The 25776-nt window shown below is 38.0% G+C and overlaps 2 long non-coding RNA genes across 2 annotated transcripts; one reads left to right on the forward strand and one right to left on the reverse strand.

The window, feature by feature from the left end:
- Window positions 1-86: 86 nt before the first annotated feature.
- LOC135575411 (uncharacterized) lies at window positions 87-18129 on the reverse strand. The gene is made up of 3 exons (XR_010466132.1): window positions 17994-18129; window positions 10174-10267; window positions 87-3143 (listed from the first exon to the last, which is right to left on the reverse strand). It is a non-coding gene; the product is annotated as an uncharacterized LOC135575411 (long non-coding RNA).
- LOC110359580 (uncharacterized) lies at window positions 11125-25776 on the forward strand. The gene is made up of 4 exons (XR_010466133.1): window positions 11125-11274; window positions 11639-11736; window positions 14222-14266; window positions 25026-25776. It is a non-coding gene; the product is annotated as an uncharacterized LOC110359580 (long non-coding RNA).

The raw sequence follows: 25776 nt of genomic DNA on the forward strand, positions 1-25776 counted from the left end.
ATTCCCAGATCTGATTTTAAATATAGATCTTAAAAGCCATGTAACCACAATAAAAGCCTATGGGACTGGGAAGAAAAACAAACAAACAAACAAAAAAGGCATTTTAATATTTTAATTTTAACAGTAGAGAAAAGCACACACATAAGTACCCCACATTGCATTCTCTCCTTTGTATGCACAGAATCTAATGAAAGCCACATGCCTGCAGGATGGCAAAATATAACCTAAGAAAAACAACAAATGAAGAAATCCAAACTAAAGCCCTGCAGATTCAGATGTCAGTCCATATCCAAACACCTTGCTCCACCTTCCCTCCTATATTGGACTATAGCATGCTTCTGATGGTGGTCCAAGGTGTGCATTCCTCTCAAATATCTGTTGTGCACAGACTTCCCTATCAAATTGTTAGTTTCAATGACAGATAATGGTTATATAACTTCCAACTGGCAGGGTGAACAAAAACTTTCTCCTTTCTTACTGAAATTAATGGAGTACTGTGCAATTTATTCTCTATGGGCCTTTTCTCTAAGGCTATTAACAACAAAGAATTCGTCTTCTCTGCACAGACATTAAAAATCTTGCACCATCTTCAATCTTATGGTTAAGAGATTCCCCCAGTGAGCTCACAGAAATCTGTTGCCATTGAACTATATTCAGTTCCACTTGACTCATGTGTTTCACCCCAGACATTGCTGCATTTCAGCGCCATCATATACAAACCACGTTACCTTCTAAATATTTGAGGATTTTTACGCACAAGGAGGTACATCAGTGCTTACCAGTTTTGCATATTTACTACTTTCTTGATCCCACTGTGGGACAGACCAATTTAATCCTCTCCTGACCATTTCTTCAACTCATGAATTGCCAGGTCGGGCTGGTAAGGAACAGCAGAACGTTATTTCCACCCAAACTCATAGGGCTTCTACCCATTAAATATTTACAGCAGCAGTTAGATCATCCCTGTAAAACACACTTGTTAGCACAGTAAACCAGGCTCAGTGACTTCAATACCGTTGACTTCACTTAGGATGAAGCAGGCTGATATGTTTGCCAGTCAAAGACCTGAATGATAAATTACAGAAACGTTATGTATAAAGTAATTACATTCTTACTTGTAGCATTCATGTCAGAAATGTGCCTTCATTTGTTTAATTACTTCATAATCCCATATTCAAAACATAGCTAATCTTTCTTGATCCAGTAAAACACAGGCTCCCTGTTTAATCCTGATAGCAATCTCTACCAGTCAGCAGCTGCAGCATTTCACCTCCACGCTGTTTATCATCCATGACTGGAATTGAAACATCCTTGTCAGCTGGTTGGTGTTTATGGACAATACTAAAATTGCCTCTGATTCCAATTCAAGAATATAGTATTAGAGATCTCTCTATACTGGATGACTCAACTACTTGGTATTTTGAATATAAAAAGCTCCTTTGTTTCAAGTTACAAGAAATATTGAAGAGTGAAAGACCTTTTTTTTTGTCGTGCTTGCAGCTGTGAAAAGTGCCACAGTATTGATTTTGGATATTATTTGATATTTCGCTACAACTGTACATCATTTGATCAGAAGTTGTAATTAGAACTGTATTCTGCCAACTTCTCTGTGCTGTAGCCTGTCCAGGTTCATTCTGGAAACAGAACCTCCTGGTGCAGAAAGCATTTCACACACAAAAATAGAGGGCCAGATCTCATCTTCAGCTAAATTCCCCATGCAGAGGAATGTTACAGTTGTCTTAATAGGGCACTTGGGGACTTTCAGTTACTGGAGAAGGCCTTCAGCAGCAGTCTTGCAGGCAACACAACTGAAGCATGTTAACTTCCCCACAGACCGCAGCAAGGATGCCTGGAGAACCAAGCCAGCCACTGCTATTTTCAGTGCTAAGCTACTCTGAGCTTTCCCACCTCACAGCAGCTCTTCACCCAGTAGGGTAAAGTCAGTGGCAATCACACTTAACTATTGTCATGTAAAGGAATTTACTTGCCCCCGTTATACCTACATGGCAGCAAGAGGCACTTTTTCACCATCTTGATTGCTTCCATAGTTCTTGAGGCAGTGGCTGCAACCTTTCTAATAGAGCCTTGAAACTCTTCTGTGGACTTTGATGGATGGTTTTTCCCCTCCTCTTGCAAGGCACAATTCCACTGACTTAATTTTTTTTAAACATTCACTCAGGAAAGAAAATCTTTACAGTAACAAATGTTTAAAGGGCATTTCTGTACTTTACTGTGTACCAGAGTCCTTCACTACTGGATTAGGAAAGTTCAATTATTGTAATTTAACTGGATTTTAAAATATGTCACTAAAAAGGTAGACGCAGTGGCACAGACCTTTATTTAACATCCCTTTGTATCTTCCATATACTGTTGTATCCTTTTAATAGACAGGAGTTTTATTTCCTCCTGTGATTCTCAGAACTGCGGATTCAGCTTTGTTAGCTCTGCTGGGCAATTGTGCAGAAAAAAAACTAGTTTAACTTGTGCAATAAGTGATTGTTGGCTTATACAAAGTTCCTGAGACATTTATCCATTTTACAACAAACTGTAATTCCTCTTCTCTAAAAATACTACTAATACAGGTTCTGATTTGACCTCTCTATTCAGCTCTGCTCCTGGCCTCTTCTCTAAATAGGACAAGCACATTTAATTGCAACACTACCTGGACTTTTTCAAGAATTTGATAAATGCTTACAACCAGAGTTGCTGCAACGATGTCACATGACAGGAAAGTTATGGATTCCTCGCAGTCAAAGTGGCATCAGCTGCTTTGGAGACATTGCAGTTGGTGCAATCCCTTGTGTTCTCGTCCTCGTGAAGCATTTAACCCCAATGCCAGTGTTTTCAGTGTAAAAGAAAATATCCATTGACCTGGAAAGTTCCTACAACATGTTCTGCAATCTATTTGCTAGTGTATATTAGTTGTAATATCCCAGATGAAAGTGAACTTGAAATACTGGCAAGTCCTGGGCAAAGTAAAAACTGAACACAGTTTATGGTAGAGACGTATAAGAAACAAAACAACTAAAGCAAAAGAGCAGTAAAAGCAATGAATAGATAAAGTGACATCACATGCAGAAGTTGGAGGTGGATTTCAGAACTGAGTTTTTCCCACCTTGCAAAGCTGTCTTGCCCACAGGTGTCTAGAAGAAAAAAGAGAAAAACGCATTTAAAATTGCAAAGACTTGTGTTCACATAAAATGTATAACCAAAGAAAATGTTACATTTAAACTGAAATACGAGGTTGAAGCAAGTATTCATGATGTTTAACTTTTGCCTTCTGAGACTAATCTTCAATTTCTTCTTTCATCAGTGAAAAGAAGCAAGTTCTTCTGAATGATGCCTCAGAGCAGAAATCTATCCTGACCAATTCTGAAGAGTGTTATTGACTCCAGTAAGAGCCCACAAAACCAGAGATACACTAGACAAAAGCTAGGCCTTGTGATTACTGTCCTCAGGACCTGCAGACTAACATAAAAAGAAAAGAAGACAAGCTTTACCCACACAATCAGTCTATTCGGGTCATATCAGAACATTCAACCCTTTAAAGACTAAGTGTTTAATGGGAAGATAATCCCTGCATATTTGACAAATGGTTTCACTTTCTTATCTTTCTAGTGGGTATGGTGATCATAACAAAAGTGATTTTATGGTATTTCACAGAGTATCTTGTAAAATGGCAACCTTATTTTATAGTGGCTTTTATTACTACTGGAACTTTTACTAGGAACTGCATCACAAAAATCAGTTAATATCAATATTGCAGTGAAGAGCTCCCACTGTTCAATGCCAGAGTTAATTCTGCCAATGCAGCCTTCATTTTCAGATGGAAAAGGTTACTGGTATTAAATTTGTCCTCAGACTTCATACTTAGCTGGGATGAAACATAGATATGAAGTTTTGTAGCTCTGTTTAACTTGGAAAATATCATGTCAAGATTTGCTGCTGTCAAGCAGTTTTAGAGGGTTGCCTTAAGCCCTGTCTGTAATATATGAACAGAAACAGAGAACTGGAGATTAACATGTTGAACATCAAATGGGTTTGTTCAATATTTACCACAGTAAGACCCTGTTTTAAACATCCACAAGACACCACAGCAACAAACAAAAATAAATAACAACGCTTACATTAATAGTCAGATTTCAGAAATTAAATTTGCTTGGAAGATGGAGCATCATTAATGGCTGAACTACAAAACTTAAATTTGCATTCATGTAAGTGTTAAAGAAGTCTCAAGTGTATTTGTTCTTTCTGCATGTTTTTCTTTTGTTCTTTTTAAACTTTCTCTATTTTTCCCATTTTTTTTTTACTTTTTTTTTCCTCTTTTCTCTCTTACATGGTCCTATGCAGTCCTTACATTTTGAGCTCTTCATGTTTCTTTTTGATATTTTTTTCCCATTCTTTCCTTCTCCCTTAATTAATTTCACTCTTCCTATCCCCCTTTTCTCTTGCTCATATAAACACACACAAAGATTCTTATAAAAGCAGCAGCTTCCCTGAAGATTACAAAGCCCGTCTGGAAGTAGTGCTACCTGATGGACAAAAAGTCACAAAATGTCTTGCAACTTCAGAGGCCAGACTTGGCATCAGCCCAGTTACATATGGTTAAGATCAGATTTGAGTTTGCTGAGTAGCCTGAAAACAACAACAATTGGGGATTTATTGTACCAAACAATCTTCTGGCTCTCACTAAACCCTTTTTTCATTAAAGAAAATAAAACAAAAGTATTGATGTCTATAGATGAGGACAATAAAGATGAGCCACAGAGGAGCAGTAATGGTTTGCATACTCATAAACCCTTCTCAGTCTTTGCAGCTTCAATGTTTTCCTATGGGGGATAATGTTAAGAATGTGCTAGAACGCAATACTCTCAGATAACGCAGAGAAACAATTCTCTTTCTCCCTGCTGCTACATTTTAGACATGAAGCTTAAGCTCTCCAGGGAAGCTGATGATTCTCTTTGCCAGTAACTTGAACCCTTGTGGAAAACCAAATACTATTTTACAAAATCACCGAATCCATTGAAGTCAGTGCGCGTAAGATAAAGAGTTTGATTTGGGAGGGAAGAGAGGCATTAGGTGTGGCAATAGCTGAAAGACAGGTAAAAGGTGCAAGATGGGGTCAGCATCAGTGTCTGCGTGCACCCAGAGTAGCTGTAAGAAATTTTTGGAATGTGGGCCATGTGTCTCAGGTGTAGCATGAGGGTTCTGGACATCTCATCCTCAGAATCAGCTTCAGGCCTTGGGATACTGAAGGTGACTGACAAAAATTCAGCCCTTGGCTCAGATCTGCTACAAGCTTATATTACTGTACCTACCCCAGCACAGCCATTGCTCAAGCATGGCAGGGGTAGACCCTGATCCAGATAAACAGTCCTGATGCTCTACACAATCCGTTCTGTCATGTATATGCTAAGCAGGTCTTTGCACCAGGGACAGTATTCTGCAAAGGACCATGTGCTGGGCAAAAATTTAAAAATAATTCCAAACATCTTCCTCTGCTTTAAACAATTTCTTAATTGTCTATGATAACAGGATTGTAAAGCCAAAGAAAAATAGCCCAGACCATGATAATACTCTCAGGGGCAGGAATTATAGAGGAGGAGAGTGCCTTACAGTGACAGTCCACGCAAAAAGTAGTATATGGGGTGGCACACCACACCAGATATTAAAGCCAAAAATTTTGCTGATGCTTGGAAAGAAATGCAATAGTGGCAGAGACTTACACAATGTCACATGCCCTAGGACAGTATGTGCTGCAACAAAATCCACGACAGTATCATTAGCAGCTCAGAAAAATTATTCATAGGAGCAGCGTGTAACACTGCAGCAGAAGATGAATGGACTATCTGCTTGGAAGGAACCAAGATACATTAATGTTAGGGTGGATTTTGGTGCACAAGCCAGTGGGATGTCATAAACATGTTCAGGGTGGGGGAGGGGGGAAAGACACCCCAAAAAACCCAACAAACAAACAAGCAAACAGCCCAAACCAAACAGCATAAGCTAAGTGACTGTGGGGAGCTCACACATTCTCTTAAGAGGGTTAATCACATCCACAAGGACATGAATTGAAAGAAGCTTCAGATTACATTTGCTTCAAGGGAAAATTTTCACTAGAGAAGAAAGGAAGGGAAAATTTTTCAGTGGAAAATAAAGGAATCCAAAATAAGCAAGAAGGATATGTGTCTTCCAGGGAATAGAGGAAGTTTTGCAGAACACAGAGAAAACCTGATAGTTCTACCTCTAACAAAGTTCCACCCACTTTAAGGCAGAGATTAGGAAAATAAAAAAGGACAAGACAAACAGGAACAAGATGCAATGCTCATTGTTCTATCCCAAGGGAAGTATTCCCCTGAGATGGGAAAAAGTAGAACTTTTTCCTTATGAATAGACTCAAAGGAACTAAATACATAAATTGGAAGTGTTTTTCACCAAGGACCAGAAGTCTTTGAAGACAAGATGACTTCTGAGACTTTGCAGATTGATTAGACAGCTTCTTGAAGTCTTCTTGGCCCTTTTTTGGTTCCTTATTCTTGTACATTCAACATCCCTTCCATGAAAGGTGTGTCGTTTTCCATCCTTCCTGAGGGTTGGGTTGTTTTTTGTTTTTTTTTGGTAGAAAAAGTAACATTTTTTTGATGACACAAAAGATATTGGGATTTTCATCAAGGGTAAAACCACAGTATTGATATAAAATCTCCATGCAGCTTGCAGTATAAATAATAATTGGCAGAATGAGAGAAAATAATAGATCCAGGAAGAACATCCAGTGACACCATAAATATATTACTCCAACACACGAAAAGAAGGTATAAAGTTTTCTTGAGTTAATTAACTACAAAAGGCCATATGTTTTTAATACAGCTTCTGAAACATGAAAGTTATGATGAAGATGGAATTTGAGTTTCCAGATATCAGAATTTGATCTGGACAGTTCTGGTTTCAGATAAGAGGGTTATATTACAGATGTAAGAACAAGTTAGCCCAGTTGAAAACCAAATGGTCTGTCTCACATAATACACCAACGTCTCTGGGGTTGATGAAATAGGAACAGTGCTACTCTGTCTGAACCCCATTTTGGTCTTGCAAGTGTACCCTGACTTGCTGATCATGTCAAACTGTAACCGGTTCTGAGGTCTGGGACGGTATGATAGAGTAAATGAAGTTGGTTGTAGATATTTTTTCAAAGAGACAAGTCGGTTCTCTTACTCTGGAGACCATTACGTCTGCAAAAGCCTAGTAGCAACATGCTCAGATAGGAGAGGAATTTTTCATCTCAGTCAAAGTTCTGACATTTTTCTTAAGTACTTTGGAATCATAAAGTCAGCTCGAACTGACTATAGACAACTTATTGCCATTGCCAGGGGAGCTGGCATATAACCTGTTCAGAAGATTATTTTTCCTCATCTATTAGTACAGGATTCTTGGTTGCCTGCACACACTTTGGAGCGTTTGACAGAAGTTCAACCAAGCAAAGTGCAGAGCTTGATTATATACATGTTTTTCTAAATCCAATTCACAAAACCAGCCTGTCTGACCTCAGATGAAGTATAAACTGCAAGTTCCAAAGCTACAGCTGAGATCCTCCTGAAGAAATAAATTAGCACAAGTCAGGTCAGCATGTTCCTAGCCCATATACTTTTTTTAATTAGATTATTAAATTGTTAAAGGGGCAAAGATAGTGATCCCCCAAGGCTTCATATAAAAATGTGTGAAGATATACACAAAGGTGAATTTAGACATTGAAAAGTCTAAGAAGAGGTCTGAAGTCTGGCCTCAAATGAAGCATGAGCTATTAAATATTGTCACCAAGGCCAGCAGTAGAGACCACACTGAGGGAAAGAGCACATTAGCAGACAATCACCATCACACTGATGCCACATAAAAAGAATTGCCTGTCCTCTGATGTCCTCTCCAATAGAAGGATTTTACAACAATGACCAGAAACAACTATATAATGGTTACATTATTCTCTGTCCCCCTCAGCAGTTTTCTTGCAAGATGCTACAATTAAATATCCAATCCTATGTCTCAATTTATTTTTCTAGATGGTAAATACTGACAAGCTCAATAGGCTGCTTAGTATGTGTGATTTTAAGCCATTACTTTGAAATGTAGCTTCAGACTCCTGACCAATATTTCTCATCATTCATAATCCAAAGCGTTGCTGGGAGAAAGTGTTAAAAGAACAATCAACCTCCTCAGACAGGCTGAAGTTGTTTCCAGACTTCCCATTACAATTAAAAAATAGTTTTAGCAAAATACAGGTCACCACTTGCTGACCTTTTATTCAACAGAAAACTGAAAACCTGTTGCCTGGATGTTCAAAAATTAATCTGTGCTCCTCAGAGACACAGAGCTGAAAAGTCACAAGAAGAAAGGGTAAAACCAGCAGTGTGGCTTGGGTCCCAGATATATCCTGCAGCTCTCACTTGAGACTTCTCTGTCTCTAAATCCCAGAAACAATAATATAAGGGCATCAAAACCTGACTTTTTCTGGCTTACTGTGATAATTCTGTTTCTCTTATTAGGGATGAACGCAAACTGTTGTGTTCCCTGCAAAATGCAGAGTGTATAATTAAGAGCAGATGTTTACATCCTGGTTTATGCCTAATAAATATACAGGGACAGGGAAGCATACGAATTACAATTCAGCAAGAGCAAAATGTTATTTAAGGTCATATGGGAAAGCACTGAGTAGTGACTTTTTCTCAACTGGATAGAAAAACAACTCCCTCCCTCTCCAAAAAAATACAAGCTACCCTTTCGAATGGTGGGATATTTGTAACAGAAATACATTGCCATCACAGCATTAGACCATGTTTTGTCACAGAAAATACATATCTTTCAGCACAGTAAATCAAAAAAGGAATAAAATGGGATAAAATAAAACGAATGAGCAACATTTCTGGTGAGATAAAGATGTTGAGACTCAGGTACCTTCCAAAAATCAACTTCAGTCTCATCATGGGCCTAAATGTCTCCCTACTGAACATTTAGAGTTTATGCTCATGGTTTTAATTTCCATATGCATTTTAATTAAATAAATATTATGTATTTTATTTTTCTCGCAGAAGCTGTGCAAGAATTCTAGAGAAACTGGTAGAAACGTGAGTTTGGAAATTTACGCTGAGTTAAACAGCAAGATTGTTTTGTCAGTTTGCTTTCATTAGCCTGAAGGTTTTACTTATACCTCTTCTTAGAAGAACTCATTCAGTGATTTGCATGATTATTCAAAAATACCAAGAATTTTATTGTCATAGAAGTTGGCCTCTCTGGAAATGTTTTACTTAGTGAATCCCAGACAGGCAAAAATGTAAAATCTTTGTCAAAAGGGGGATGAGTCCAGCAGCAGAGCCAGGTGGGGAGGAAGGACCTTTGCAGAGCAGCTCTGCAGGGTTCACTTCAGCCTGTGACTGGATATTTTTCCTGCTCTGTTTGTGGTGGAACATATGAACAGGTTACGTCTGTAGCAGAGTTGTTAGACTTGCCAGATGGAAATGAATGCTTGAAGAAAGACCACTAAATCTGTTAGTGAAGCATTTGAGACACTGACTCGTGAAAAATAACTAGGAAATAAGCAAGCGTGAATGTTTGGATTGTTTTATTTGTCATTTTCATCAGTACTGACATTGTCAGGGAGGGACCAGGATAACAAAATACAGAGAAGTCACAACATAAAGTTGTACACTGACAAAGAAAAACTGAAAAAGAAAAAAAATAATCCTCAATTAAAGAATATGGAATATTTTGATTAATTTTACAATCCAAAGTCCCTTGGGAAAATAACACATAGCTTTTATTCTCTACTTATTTATAAAACTCATACACTTCCTAAATGCAAAATGCAGATTCTTGGAAGAGCCTTTGATTAAATTTCCTTACATCAGTCCTAGATGTTATATCATGGATACTAGATTCTTTGATAAAGCTAAACAGATTATAAGCAAACATAATTAATAGGAGATGTCAACAAACTGACACCTTGCTTGGATCCTGTCAGGATTTTTGAAATAAAATAATATTTCAGATTCAGTTTAGAAAACTGTCTTACAGAATAAAATGTGAGATAATTAAAATGAATCAATTCATATTCTCTAGAGCCCAATTTTTAATACCATCTAATTTTAATACCATCTAATAATACCATGGAAGTGAAGAAGGTTTTACCAGTAGCAGCATATATAATTATCCCAACACTTAGGCCTTCAGTAATCATGGGAAAATCACTTTCTGCATTCTCTCTTCACAGGTGTAGCAGGGTCTGGGGTAGAAAAGAGACAGAAAGGACTCTGGATTAATAAATATAGGATGAATATAAATAGGTATTGTCTAGCACTAAGATCTAATAGACTGTGCAGTGAACTCCCAAAGGAGACATTGCTTGAGACTCTTAAGAACATGATGATTAAGGCATTGGTGAATATACTCTGGGGAGGTATCCTGCAGTGGCAGAGAAGTGGGCAAGATGACAAAACAGGTAATTTCTACCAACTTCAAGGCACAGATTTCCATTCCCAGCAGCCATTCAGAAAATTCCAGAGAGGCAAGGTTATTTCCTGTATACATAAAATCTGTGTATGGGAATGAGAAACTCCTGTACCCAGCATATAAATGCATACACTTGTGTGATCTTAATACAGAATATAAATAAACAGTGACAGAGATGCTTAAGATATACACACAGTAGCTGACAAGGTATTGCCCTCAATGTATCTGAGTGCAAAATGGGATATGGCTGCTTTGTATTACGTTCCTTTCAGTTTTTAAATTCCTCTATGCTCTTCAAGGGTTGAACAATTTTTGTAATTTATTTACTCTCTGCATTAAACAGTACCAAGGGTGAATTTACATCTGATCCTTAATCCAGATGGACTTTCTTACCAATTAAAATCTGTATTTAAAATAAAAGTTTGAATATTTTGATATTCAAGAGGCAACCAAAGGTTTTCACTGATCGTAAGTAGAAAGAGGAAATAATATATTATTCAAGCTCCAGAGCTTGCTTAATGCAACATCAATTTTGTTAAGTGTTGCTTAGCAATGGATTATGAGTGTAGATCCTGAATATTAATGCAGGACGGGTATGGCAGCAATTCCTGTGAAAGAACACTTTAAAAAGGAAAGGATTTTCCTGGTGAACCGCAGACAAAAAAATATCTGCAGAGTTCCGTAAATGGAGAGAGATCACATCTACTTTACCTCTTGCATCATTTATTGATGACCAAGCCACATAGAAGGAACTTTGAGATCACCTTTGTTGTTTTCCAGGTATGTACCCAAAATGCTGAGAGTCTGCTCCCAATAAAATGAGGCAGGCAACAGAACTTTGCAATGACATAGCATTAAGTCAGAGCAACAGGATCAAGTTTCACCATTTTTCCCAAGGATGTGAAACTTTCTTACAACATTTTGCATCTGCAATGCAATGTATGAAGTCATTTATTTTCACCAAATATCTAAGGCTTTTCTCATAGACCCTGGTAGAGTAGTTCTTCCTTAAAATCAGAGCAAAGACCTCACTGTTTGGCATTTGGGTGTTTCTGTTGTTGCTATAAAAGAAAGTACCCTCACCTTATGCAGAAAAGTCCTGCGTCTCATTTTATCCTGAGTTTTATTTCTATATGGTCTGTAGAGGAGATGACAAGTGGGACAGGCTGTGCTCTGAGAATGATGGACTACTGGAGAGGCACAGAGCCATGGAAGATTTGCACCTGAAATGGATGTTCCAAGGTGGGTTTGCTTTGATTGAGATTCGTTGCACGTGCTGGGTCTGCCTCACGCGTCTGAACACAGGCTGCTCTGACAACACTTAGCAAAGAACCAACAGTGCTCCTTTGTTCTAAATATAGACCTCTATATTTAAGTTGTGATACAGTTTGTAACGGAGATTGTAACTTCTAAATACAGCTTTGGCAAACCCTAAAGATGACAGAACATCATTCTGACCTTTTGCATGAGATACAGTCTGTCTTGTTTTACTAGTAATTGATGATTACTCAGATTTCTTAATTTTCTTTTTTGAATGAAATAGAAACAACATAAAAATTTTTGTATTATACCATCGTTAAAAACTCCTGCATGTTTAATCTAAACCCTGATTTTATTAACATTTTTCTGTCACTTAACAGACTTGACCATCTAGATGAAGCACACAAAGATTATTGATCTGAAAGTTATCAGGTTTCCTAGCATCTGTCTACATTAATCTTTTGGGACTTAGATGTTATTTTTCTAAGTCTATATTTGCTAAAGAAGTACATTGATAAGAAAGTACTTATTTGACTATCATTGACTATTGTTTATTTTGTATTAACAAATTCTACCTAATAAAATAATAGCTTTTCAAGTATATTTCTTCTTAAACCTCCACTTTCCATGTAACCTGGGAAAACCTACACAAGTTTTTCTCCCTTCAGACTCAGCTTTATTTTTTACATCTTATTTTCTCTAAATTGGCTTTAAATGAAGTCTGAATTTGTTGCATATGTGTATGTAGATGTGTGATAGTTGATCCTCAGACCACTTTCAACTAATAATTAGGCTGTACACTTCTGGGGACAAGGACAGTCTCATAGTCTACATCTGTTAGAGCAATGGGACCCAGTAGCTGACTGCTATCTTCAGCTATAACATTAAAAATAATTACTAGTGTTTATATTATAACATCAACCAGGGATTTCAGAGTTCATACATAAAATATGGGACAGCCCTTGCCAGAGCTCTATTAGCAGAAGTTAGTTCAGCAAGGTGCTTAAACACAGATGTGACCTTCTGAGTAAACTTAGAGTCAGCTTCTGGTGTTTGGTTTGGTGGGGTTTATTGTTTCTTTGTTTGTTTTGTTCGTGTGTGTGTGGTTTTTGTTTGTTTGTTTTAAGCTCTTGCTCCCCAGTTTGGCTGGGCGTTTAAGAACCCAAAAGAAAAGCACAGCGGTAAAAGAAACCAAGGAGACATAATCATCTTTGTAGAAACTTTGTTCCATAGCAGAAGGGAGAATTACTTGCCTTTTTATTTTGGAAACATTTTACTAAGGTTGAATATCAGAGAAGCATGATAGAGTATCTTAAACCCAACCATTAGTGACTTCCTTCTTCCAAGTTCTGCTTTGCAGAATATTAAGTAAAATGTTAAGTAATTCACACTCAGATGTTTGGTAAAGACCTTCAGAGAAACCTAAATCCTCAAGATCAGGACAGCCTGATTGCTCAGGTCTCAGATAAGCAGCAGCAGAACCACCAGACTGTTTTTTATGCACTTTTCTTGATTGGTAGCTACTATTTATTTTCTCCTCCACCCTCATGAGTTTACATATGGGGCTTTTTTTGTTTTGTTTCCAGAAAGCTGCCTTCAGTCACCATTACTTCAGATGTTTATCTTCCACTAGAGTTCTTGCTTAAGTTACATTTTCCTTATATACCATACCATAGGAGGAAAGTGGAACACCATGTCAGTCTGTAATAGGAGGGCAAAACTTTTGCCAAGGATCAGTGAGTGTGTTCAGAGCCCTGTCCTCTGTCCAAGCCTTGTAAAGGCAGGCACTTAAATAATTCTTCTATGAAAGGTTCTTATGGCTCCAGGAGCATATGGTCTTCATAACCACTCTTGTCTGTGATAATCAAGAGGAGCCCAGGAAAAGAGGAAAAGGAATTTTCACAAGTTAAAGTACCTTGTGGCTTTTTTCATCATAGCATCACTGTCTGCATTACTCACTGCACACAACTGTATATTCATCAAGGTTTGAAGAGAAGGGACCATGCTAAATCCCAGCAACACTGGCTTTCCTAAAGGATGGTACAGGATGATGGGAAGGCTCTGTTGCATACGAGAATTTGATTCCTTAGAAAGGAAGAGAATCAAGAGGCGGGGAAAAAGGATGAAACTTAGTGACAGGCAAAATTCAGAAGGGTAAGATTAAGAAAAGTAAGAGTAAATATTTTCAGTGGTTGTAGTTACTGAAAATGGAATAGTTTTGCTAAGGATAATAATAAAGTTATGCAAATACAATACCATGGAACTAGATGCAGATGAGTCTCTGAAAATATTCCATATAGTCTCAAGCTTAATGGGAATTTTCTCCCTTCCTTTTACCTTATGGGAGTTTTATGCCATACAGTATTTTACTTCTATTGTGTTATCCTAACCAATAAGAGTAGATGTTAATCTGTTGAAAGGGCATTTATCTGTTTGTTTGTTTGTTTTTTAATGAATTCTTTTACAGGCCAACCCTGTGGTCAAGCTGTGTGGTCCCAGAGAGGACACAGAGGTAAATATCACCTAATGCCTGTTAATCTCTCTTTGTTTAGCTACTTCATCACCATTGTTAAACAAAGATGAATTCTTAGAAGGTGTGCAAGGCACATTATATTGTACAAAATGAAAAAGTGTAAGCCCACTTACAGGATTCTTTCAGCAGACAACAGAAATGCTGAATTGAATTTGTTAGAAAGCTTGAGTGAAAAAACAACATTTTGTCTTTTGCTGGATGATGCAGGTGCTGAGAAAAAAGAATGAAAAAAACAAGTATTTGTTTATGCACCTCCAACAGTGCCTTACCTTTCAGAGCCAAAAAAGGGAGAGAAAATTTGAAGTCACACCTTGAGTCCATGGTTCCCTGCTGCTACTTCTCCTCAGAATGAAATCTGGATTAGACTGATAAAGAATAGGATATAAAGTCCCAGAAGCACTGTAATTAAACAATGGAAATGGCAAAATCTGAACATCTGTGGCAGCTGCATTTTTATGATTTCATGATGGAGTTGGCAAGCATGGAGTTAAACAGTGAAAAACAATTATAAAGAGAGATGGGCAAAAGTCAGAAGAAAAATAATTTAAAACCATAAATTGAGATTGTGCTAAAAGTGGTGACATAAAAGCAAGATGAGCACTGGGCTATATAAATACTGTAGTTACTTGAAACAGAATGCCTGAGAGTGTTTTATTAAAATTGGCCTTTTATTATAAAAGCAGGGGCTTGTTTAACAGGTATTTCTCCTAAAGACTTAAAGTGTCCTCTGTCCATGCAGCCTACATTCCAAGGTCATCAGAAGAACTGTTGCTATGGGTGAACTCAATTTAGCACATGCTTTTTGTGTGGTGAGTGGATGTGAAAAGGATTCAGCAACACAGCGCTGTCTGTGTCCTGAATGTGAAATGAACTTTTGTTAAAGATCTTGCAAACCTCAACTACAGCTGCACAATACTGATACAGCCAGGCAAGAGAGAATGACCTATTTGCGTCTCTCTGAACTGTGTGTTCATTCTTTCAGCACGAGCAATCAAACTTGCAGCATTACACCAAACAGGAAGATGTGAGGAAGTGAAACCCTCTATATTTAATTATCTTTATATGCTGTTTAACTGAAGATTTTAACTTCAGATTTTTCTGATATAAAATCTTTTAACATCAGAAAATACTGTATACTTAGAAGATTTTTAATCATTATTATGATCAAGGAAAATTCAAACAGTGCAGGCAGAAGGTTAGAAAGGCCATGCACCGTAATGCAAATTTCATTGTTGGGATGCACAGAAATATTCTCTAAAAAGGAAAAAATAAATCGGATCTTATAATTATCTGGATACGTGGCACAACACAGGAGTAGCCAATCATGAATACGACAGTTTGCAAAAGGGCCTGTCATTTGCCTGTCTCAAATATTTGTGCCACACAGTATTTTTGCCTGTTTCATTGACGGATGATAAAACTGTTCTGTTGGCTTATGTGCAGATTGTCCAAGAACTAGAAGTCTCAAGAGGATGTTTACTGATGTGCTACAATATAGTCACCATAATAAAACAGCATCTAATGACATTCTTCCTCCATTTCAAGGCTCTCCCCCATAGAGAAGTCCCAAGACCCAGCATAAAGGACACCATTTCAATGGACAAAAACAATACTACAAGAGGGACAGAGTAGGATCTTTTATACGGGCCCAATGCACAAGATACAGCCTAACAAGAACTTTGAGGTTTAACAGATGCTCTTATCTTTCTTGATATGTCATGGTTGTCATTAGCAAAGCAAAGACCAGCTTTGATATTATCTAGAAAGCACTGTTAAAAAAAAAAAAAAAAAAGTAAAAATGGAGTTGTTTAAATATTTTTGCCATTCACTCAAATTTAATATTTATACTTCTGGGCATCTTCATCAATATTTGCCCCTCCCCCTCCATATAGGAACTCTCAGAACATATAGGAAGTCTTTTCTTTGCCAGAAAGTGAGAGGAGAAAGACGGACATAGTTCACCTAATAGGGCAAGAAAAGACTGTCTGAAGCTTTTGGCTCATCTCTCAGTTGTGGTTATTATTTACTTAGTTCAGTAGGGTCTGGAGCTTATTGACATTGCAGTCTCCTATTCGCCTCAGGCGCACATTCTAATCAACTCTGGTTACGGTCAAATAAGTGGCTGGAGGCAGTTTCCCCCCCACATTCATTGTTTTCAGATCAGTTTCTATACAGTCAGAGCTCCTGTGTCAGCACTTGCAGGAAGATTGTTTCAGCAGTGCAGTTGTTATGGAACTGGTGTATTTCTTCCTCATCAAGGGTCACGAATTCAGAATTACCCCAGTGGGCAAGAGTGTTCGAGTAGGAAACCAAGAGCATAGCAGAGCTTGCTTGGCTTGTTTCTTCAACCACAGCACCACTCTTGAATCTGACTCTTGCACTGGGGGTATCAGGTAATATTCTGTAGCCTTTACCTTGAAAAAATGCTCCTGTCCAAATGCAGACAACATTTATAAGATGTCCTGTATTGAATGAGTCCTGAAGAGTAGAATGTAACACGCTGTCTGGAGTCAACAAGGATCAACATTACAGAACACAAGCTAAGACTTGTCCATGCCGCATAAACTGCAGCAAAAGGCAGCTCTTTGCCTTTCTCCCAAGAGCAGCAGAGAGATTCTTTCCCCCATGGGCTTTCTAGCTTGATCTTTTAATAGCTTTCCTCTGCCAACTCCTGTAAAACATAGTCCAGATTCACTGCAGAGTATAAGGCAAATTGTGTACGTAAGTCACCCATCAGCTCATAACTATTTTTGTTAGCTATGTAGAGAACAGCATGTAATTACAAGGTAGTCACATTCATGATCATTAAAACAGCATTCTGTGTAATACGCATATTATGTAGTGATAATCTGTTACACTTTTGAGCATGTACCCATCTCAGAGTTAACATGCCAGAAGATATTTTCTGTAAGGCAGGTACATCTCAATGTTTAGATCAATAAAAAGACTCTTAAATTTGATACTTGTGTCTTTTTATGCATGAAATTGTACTGAGTTTCTCATATGCACATAACAAAGAGAGCGAATACATTCTCTAGAATTTTAAGTACTGCATTCACTAACGTTAACTTAGGGAAATCAAAACTACACAGCACTGGGGAAAAAACACCTCAAATTCTGAGAATTTTGAATCAAAAGAAGATCCCTGTATTAGGATTCTGCTGGAATAATTCAGTTGTGTGAACAGAACAAAGTAGTTCTTGCCTGAGAAAACAAGCGGCATGAAATAATACGAGTATTTCATAATATAATGCTGTCACCAAGGAGCAGACTGTTACTGGAATCAGACAGGTTCACTGCGTATTCTAGGCACAGCCTAGATGCCAACATTTAAATGTCCACATTAAGTAGAAAATAAAGGGCACGAGATAATGAAGTGATTGTGGACAAGCTGAATCCCTATGAAACAGACAGGAGACAGCAATTAATTACAACAAAAGGAAGAGCAAAGGTAGAAGGAGAGGAGTGAGGAAGACTAGCTTGGACCCACCAACAGCAGGAGAACAGAAATGAGAGAAAAGAAACCTTCCAAGTACCACACAGGGAAATAATTGATTTAAAGCATCACTTGCTTTTCACATAACTCGGTGCACAAGTAAGTAAAATGGCTTAAATGAAAGATGATGTGGTTAGTAGGAGTAAGCATCAGGGAAGATGTTGACAGTTTTTACGTTAGCATTGTATTTATTTTCAGTAGTATCCATACCTGTGACCTGAGCTTCTGATTTGGTTTTCATGGCCTTTCCTGAGGCCAACAATTCAGCTGCAGCTGGACATGCCAGCTACAGAGTGCAGACTTCCCTCCTATCTGAGGCTGGTGTCACACTGTAGCACTGTTCTTCCTCTTCTAGTGCAAGTCAACCCAGGACACTGAAACCACCCATCACTGAAGCAGCCCTTCCTGACTTCAGGCTACAGGGAGCCACCCAAAGAGTCTTGAGTGACACACAGTGGAGCTTGCAGGACTTGTTCATGCTACAGACACCCAGCCTACAGATTACCCAAAGGCTCTGGCCCACTCCTGACTCTAGAAGCCACAAATTGAAATGATACAATATGATAACCAAAGGGTGGAAGGGGATAAAGGTGGACATGAAAGAGGATGCAAATCTGAACTAAAATGTACAGGGAAGGTGTATCCTTTAATCTCTCAGCTTTGTTTTGCCTGTGTGCAACATGGAAATAATCATGGCAACAACAGGCAAAGCTGCTGGGGGGATGCATGTTCTGTTCTGTGGCAGCTTCCAAGATTAGACAGTTTTATTTCACAGTGAGCAGGAATGGGACCAAAGCCATACGAAAGCTGTCATGAAAAAAGCAGTGTCAAAGCATTCAGTTGCTGATCAAAACCTGAACATTTCATTTCTGGACAGTATATAAAAATGCTGTTTTCCAGCAATGGCTTGTATTTTCTGCAGAAAACTGAGGATTAAATTCCTGGCCTCTTTATTCACAGTATGGCTTTTTTCTTTTCTCCTAAAGTACACAATGATCTGTCAGAAGAGGAACCCAAATCTTTTTCTTGACATCCCAGGGTGACCTAACAAGTTCTTCTTAGTGCTGTTTTCCTTTCTCATAGTACAACTGTCCCTCCATTCTGTATTATTCAGGGTTTCTGTCATGTTTAGGTGGTGGTGTTTGTCTACAGTCTCTTAACATGTATTGCCACACGGACAGGTTACTTCAGCATCTGTGTGCACAGCCATGAAAATCAGTGAATTTACTTATCTATTCTATACTGTGCCTCTGTAGTGTGGCACAATAGGCAGCAGATTCCTATCCATGGGGTAATAAAGGTGCTTTGAAAAAGGAGCCACACGAACAGGGTAGCAGTGTGAATTGACCTTTTACTCACTGGAAAACTTGAAATCTATTTTTGTCCCCACTTTGGAGCAAAGGAAGGAATGACAAAGTCTCAGCAGTACAAGCAACCCAGCTGTTCCCTTAGAAATGTGCAAATCTTGATTAGGCAAATAAAAACTTCAAACAACGTACCCATAGTTAATAAGCTCAGGCTATTTAGAAAGTCATAAATATTCTTAGAGAGTTGTCAGCATCTTTCAAAAGCACAAGAAGTTTTGTTTTGTTAGGATTGCTGTTGTGCACATATTGCAAGGCATCAAAAAGAAAGCAGCCTGGCATGGTTTCTTAGAGTTGAACTATTTACATGAAAGGCTTGTGAAATTAGATCCTCACTCCGTAATCAAAAGACTCTTTACAATAGTATGAAACAAAATGCTTTCATGGAATGATCTTTATACCCTATCTCCTTTAATCTCATAGCATGATGTGGACATCAGTTGAATCTACAGACTTTTAGCTTTGCAGAGACACTGCATGAAAAAAAAGTATGTATCTCTGATGATGTGAAGATTAGAAGAAGAAAGAGATATACTGATGTAGAATTCTTTTCTTCCTTTGAGCATTTTCTTTGTCTCACAACTATTGCTGTTCCATGTCTAAACAGTAGTGTAACCTGGTACAGAAATATAACTCTATCTTTTGTTAGTTGAACTAACAAGGTTAGTTCATTATCTAGGATTCCTTGGCATACTTCTCCAAAAGTACAGCACAGACTAGATGTACAGCTGAAGGCTGCTGGTCGTCATTCGAACAACATAATTTTGACCATCGTTTGACATCAATCCAAAACTTTTGTAGAAATGTGGCAAATGGTAAAAAAATACCTACCTAGAGAGGTTGGTTTTCAACAAACTGCCAATATCAGGAATCAGAGAAAGGTTCTAACAAGCCAATTTACAGTCCTTAATTTGTTCTTAAGATATGACCCAAATTTATAGGACTTTGGACCATCTTGGTTTGTATTTTATAATATTTTCCTCCTCCTCGAACACCTTTTTAAGCTTTCCTCCTATTTTGCAAGACTCACAGTGCTGCATAGCTCACCCACAAACTGAATGTGAGTAAATTCAAACCATAAACTAGAAGAAAGAATTTCACCATCATTTCCTGAAAGGAAATACCTTCAGCTGGAGTATTGGAAGCTCAGACACACAGCTTACAATGGCTTTACGTGATGACTGCATACAGACTTAGAGATTTACTCTTCAAGCAGGGACATTTCTGACTTCTTAGGTAATACAGTCTGTATTTAAGAGAATCTTTCACTGTTGTGCAGTGTCTGAAAGCTTACTGTACGGCTCCTCAGAACTTGAGAAGAATTCTTTTCTTTTTTAACACTGAGGGTTTCTTGAATCTTGGAAACTGTCAGGAAAACCCTTCACACTCAGTCAAACATTTTAGGCACAATAGCTAAGATGTATGGTCTGGTTACTCAGAACTTTTGCTTTTATTTTAGTCTTTAGTCACAGGATCTGACAATTTACTATTGAACATTTACTTGAAAATTAAGCAGATACATTTGTTGTCACAAACAGTACATGAAAGCTTTTGCTAAAGGCTACGTTAGAGTGGTGGGGTTTGGGAGTTTTTAAAGCATTTTCTGAACTTTCTGAAGAGCACGAAAGTCCGCTTTGTTCATCTTCTGCAGATTCATCACAGCTGCGTATCTAGTTTGCACATTTGTCATCTTATATATGACAACTTCAAACATTTTTTCTAATATCTAATGAATCATATAGTGAGTGATGGCTCTGGTGAATTACTGAGAACTCATGTCTCTGAATGTATAAAGGAACAGGGTGGAATATCTTCTGTCTTATACGTTTCCAAGGGCAATTGCTCATTAGCTGTTTTCAGGTTTTGTCTGCAGGTATTTGCATCTTAAGAAAATGTACGGTCTTTTCAATGGGCCACCATCAGTCATCACGTCTGCTGTAGCAAACAATATTTTCACACATTGTTTTGTGGTGATAACTAAAGGGAACATTTGGGATTGAATTTATCTAAAATTGTATTATTTCTGAGTGAATTATGACAACTGGCTTGGATGCAGCTTGCCTAATTTATGGTGCTCAGAACACTATCAATTTCATTCACATTTCAATAATGGTGGATGCTTTGTAGAACAGAAGGAAGGTGCTGTATTCTCTGTTAGCAAAGGTGAAGACACTGAGAAAATAATTTCGCTGGTCCAAAAGACAGTTAGGGGTGTTCAGCATAAGACAGTTAAAAACCTTCCCTCAAAAGTAGCACTTTTGATGCTGAGATATTTCTGCTCACTCATTTGACAGTGGGTGAAACAGCCACTTCTTAGGTAGCTGAACCAGTGACTGGCTACTAACAAGGGAAAGTAATTGTCACATCCTAGCCCTTTCACAGGTATAAGAAGTAGTTTCTTAACATTTATATTCATCTTACATTTAATTTTCTTCTGTCAGAAACAGAAGCTCAGCACAGTTTGAAATTGTAACATTTAATTCAACCTGTTTTGAAAAGCTGTTATCACCAGTTCAATGGGTTTCACTATAGAAGGTCTCTTAAACAGGCAAAGAGAGACTATTAAGAGTATAAAGGCTGTTTTTCACTCCTCTGATAGTAAGATGCGCTTCAACCTCATGTTTGTGACTCCCTGATACAACATTTCATAAGGTGGTTTGTCTTCTGGGAATAAAAGCTGCTTAATTGTTATTAAGCTGCCCTTTGAGGAGAATAAAAGAATTAATTGGGACTGAGCTGAAATATAAAGACCTTTGAGTATAAAGAGTCCCATTTAGTCTTAAAAGTCTTAAAACTCCAATAGTAAGTAAGTAATAATAAATCCTCAGAGGAAATTGTTAACAGTGAGTTTTGTCCTACATTCTCTATATGAACAGAAACTTTCACTTCATTACTTAGATATGGATAATCGGCTCTTCTTCTGCTCCAGAATCATATGATTTATACAAATCTTCACAAACTTCGCTTGCTGTTCTTAGAAAACTCGAGGGTTACTGCAGAAGAACTATGTTCAGAAGTATGATGAGGGTCTTAGGATCAGGGTCAATGTCAGTGGGTTTTAGGTCAGTACCTAAAGCCTGAGATTTAAATGTCTTCAGAGAGGACTTAAAGTACCAATAACTCCCTGTTGAGTGCAATGAGAGACCGAGGCCCCAAAGCAGCAAACAAGCAACAGAACATCTGCTTCAACACATAATCTCTAGCATCAGTGGGGGAATCACAGTTAAACCTAAGTGTGAAAAGGATCCCATTTTCTTCCTCAGCAACCTGACTTGCTGCAAGAGAAGAGTTAAAACAACTGAGGGCTTACTCTTGATAAATTTCATCCTCTTTCAATATTCTCAATAAAACCACCTGTTCCTTGGCATAAACACAATCTCTGCCATGTCTCATTTGAAACCCAGACAGTGTCTCTGCATTTACAACATAAGATGGCTTATGGTAGGCTTTACAGATTTGTAGTAGGTTGCTTGTAGTAGACAGTGAGCTGGAGTCAGGCAGCTGGTGTTTCCCAGTTGCCTACTTGAGGAGGAGTCGTACTGATTCGAATCAAGTTTTTACACTCCTCACTGCATATGATGTGATAATAGTGGTGGAAACAGAGGACTATAGATATAATTTTCTGTACTTTTTTAACTTTTTTTCTGCCTACTCAGTAAATCTGAACTCTGCAATTTTGTGGTCAATAAAGCAAAGAAACATGAGTTTGGACCCAGAAAACAGGTTAGGAAAGCAAAGAACTAAATCTGGTTTTGGACTTTAAGCCTTTATTCCCTTTCTGTAGGCAAAAAGTTTGAGCCTAGCTTAGTGAGACTCAGATATTATAGGTGAAGTCTTGCTCTCGGCAATGTCTACAAACATGAAGCTGTGAAATATTGCTCTTCTTTCTCTGTCCGGTTCCTTCTTACAAAACTAGCAGAAAGGCATAATTAATCAAGTATCAGCCTTTTTCCACAGAATTCATTATTGTCTTTAGGAATAATTGCTCCCCTAGAAGCATTTTGTAAACCATAATGCACGTTATTTGGCAAAGAGAGGTGCTGTCTCAGCAGGTTTATTCCAAGCAATAGCAACCCAAGAAACCACTGTAGGTAACAATTAGTCAGCCAAGAAGGACAAGTGAAAAATACATAAATGACAAATGTTACCTATAGAAAGTTTTAATGCACCATCACTGCTTAATCTAAAAGCCTGCTAAGTTTCATGTGGAATATTTATATTTCAAAATACAGTAAGAATTCTGTGTTAGGTAGCAGAAATTTTTCAAGTAAGAATCAAACAAGTATGATTGCACATAGCCTCAGAAAAAGTAAATACTCCAGTCCATATGCTTTGAACCAGGTTTCCAGAGAGCACAAGCTCACAAAAATGCCTAGCTTTGCATCTTCAGCAGGTTTAAGATTTGAATACCAGGACAAGTCAAACTTCATAATGCAAATGTTTGCAAGCTGTTATAGCATTTCAACCCCTCCAAAATGGGAAAACAACCGCCGCTGTTTATTTTAAGACTCCTACTGTTCTCAAACACATCACTGGTCACATCAATAGCCCTTCTAATAGTTGGCCTTCCACTAAAATATTAGGTGAAACACTAAACATCAGCTGCAGCTCAGATCAAATCAGAAAGTAAGTTCCAATTTGCTCAAGCCTGACTTTACCAAACTTGAAAGAACAGAATCCTGATTAGATTTGAAATTTAATGGCATCTTCCTCTTTGAGAAGAAACTGTGAGACTTGGATGAGAATGCTTTATTTGCACCTGTCTTTTCAAGGCAGGCCTTATTACTGGTGGGTTTGTGTTTCTTTGCTGAAGATTTCGGTTTCTGGATTTTGTTCCTTTTCACATGGCTGGAAAGACTCGAGCTAATTATTTTTGAAAGAAGCTTTTCTGCTTCAGCTCTTTTAAATGGACTTTTTAGCAAGAAAAGGAATGTAAAAATGAAGAGAGCAAATAGTGGGTATCCAATCTGGCTCCTATTTGCCAACAATCTGTCTTGTTTGTATAAGGGGCCAGAGAAGCCAGTACTACCCTTCCCTCCCCTGCAAAAGTAGCTGAAAACCACTGCAAAGGGAAAGAAATAAAATAAAAATTTAAAAAAAAAAAGAAAAAAAAGAAAAAAAAAGAAAGAAGAAGAAGAATGATTGGTGGGAAATCCATTAGTCTATTTTAAGGGAGGAAGAGATTGGGTAACATTGAACAGTCAACAAAACAAAAGTTGAATTGAAACGATTCCCTTGAGATTCTGTTGAGAAGTTCACTCTAGATAATCCTCCTCAAAGACTCATTTTCCTCTGTAAATACAGAAACGTCTAATCTGTTCCTGTATCGGCAGGATGCATCTATCACTGTCATGGTCATGACTGAAATTTAACTTACTCAGATCTGCACTGGGGTAATACCAACCCACTCAGGTGCTGGTAATAATCCAGTTGACAGAATAGGGCTGGATACTCAATTCTTTACTGATATTACAGCTGATACAGACTCCCACAATACTGCAGCAAACTCACTTGTGGTATTACAGCTACAGTTAAAGCTAATTTGACTGTACTGCAGCACAGACTTCATGGGTTTGGTAGATTTACATGGAAGAAGGGACACATCCACAAATAAAGTCCTGTTTAGGGCATCTGCTCTGGTGTGAGGGGATGTCATGTTTGAGTGGCTTGCAGAGTGGTGATTATCTGTTAGTCTCCCTTGTGCCAGTTATTTCAGCTTTGAACCAGTTCTCATTGAAAAATTGGAAAGCTTATTGCTGATTGTGATGGGGGAAAAGTGAAGGTGGGTTAAATATTTTTAAGACACATTTTCCTTGATACCCTGTGTACCCTGTTTGCAGTGCGGTGGCATTAATGCAGTTGTCTCTGTTGCCTTCAGGTGGGATATTTTATAACGCTGAAGTTGATGGGACATCAAAGCCATCTGGACAGCTCTACAGAGGCAAGAGGTAGTACCCCACTCCAAAGATGAAAAGACCTGGGAAAGTCCAAGCTCAATGTCCTTCTAACAATAGCAATCTGCTAAAAAAAGACCCAGGCAAAGCAAACAGAGGATGTCTCAACACTTCTGTGTCAGCCGAAACAGGAGATATTAAAGCTTTGTGTTCAACACAACTTCACATGTCAAATAGACTCTGCTGAGATAACAACAAGGTCATTTCAATGAACTAGAAGAGTCATTAATATCTTAGCACCATGATATTTACCTAGCAAGTCGGAAGGCGAGCCTAAAGTATGGATTATTTGGAACTACTTGAGCTGAAATAGTGTCTTTTTTATTACCTCCATAACAGGACTTCTGCTTTGCACAGACGGCTTTGTCAGTCCCACTTTAACAGAGCTTTTCTTGCAGCTCTGCAGCAACCCATCTGCCAGGGTTATAATTCTTTTGTCACAAAGGAAATAATGTTTCTTTCCCAGGCACAGCAATGGATAACTATTTCTTAAAGCTAGCTCCTCATTTTTAATTACAATATATTTCCGCACCTAACACCCTACAAAGGCTGCAAAAGTAATGAAAGATAATGCAGTGAGTGTAAATACACATTATTTATTCAGTCTTAAGAAAAAACAAAAGTCCAAAAAGCAAACAATGACTCTTTTAAATAAAAATATATCTTCTTCTGCAA

Source organism: Columba livia, chromosome 14, assembly GCF_036013475.1.
Source record: "Columba livia isolate bColLiv1 breed racing homer chromosome 14, bColLiv1.pat.W.v2, whole genome shotgun sequence".
Classification (NCBI taxonomy): domain Eukaryota; kingdom Metazoa; phylum Chordata; class Aves; order Columbiformes; family Columbidae; genus Columba; species Columba livia.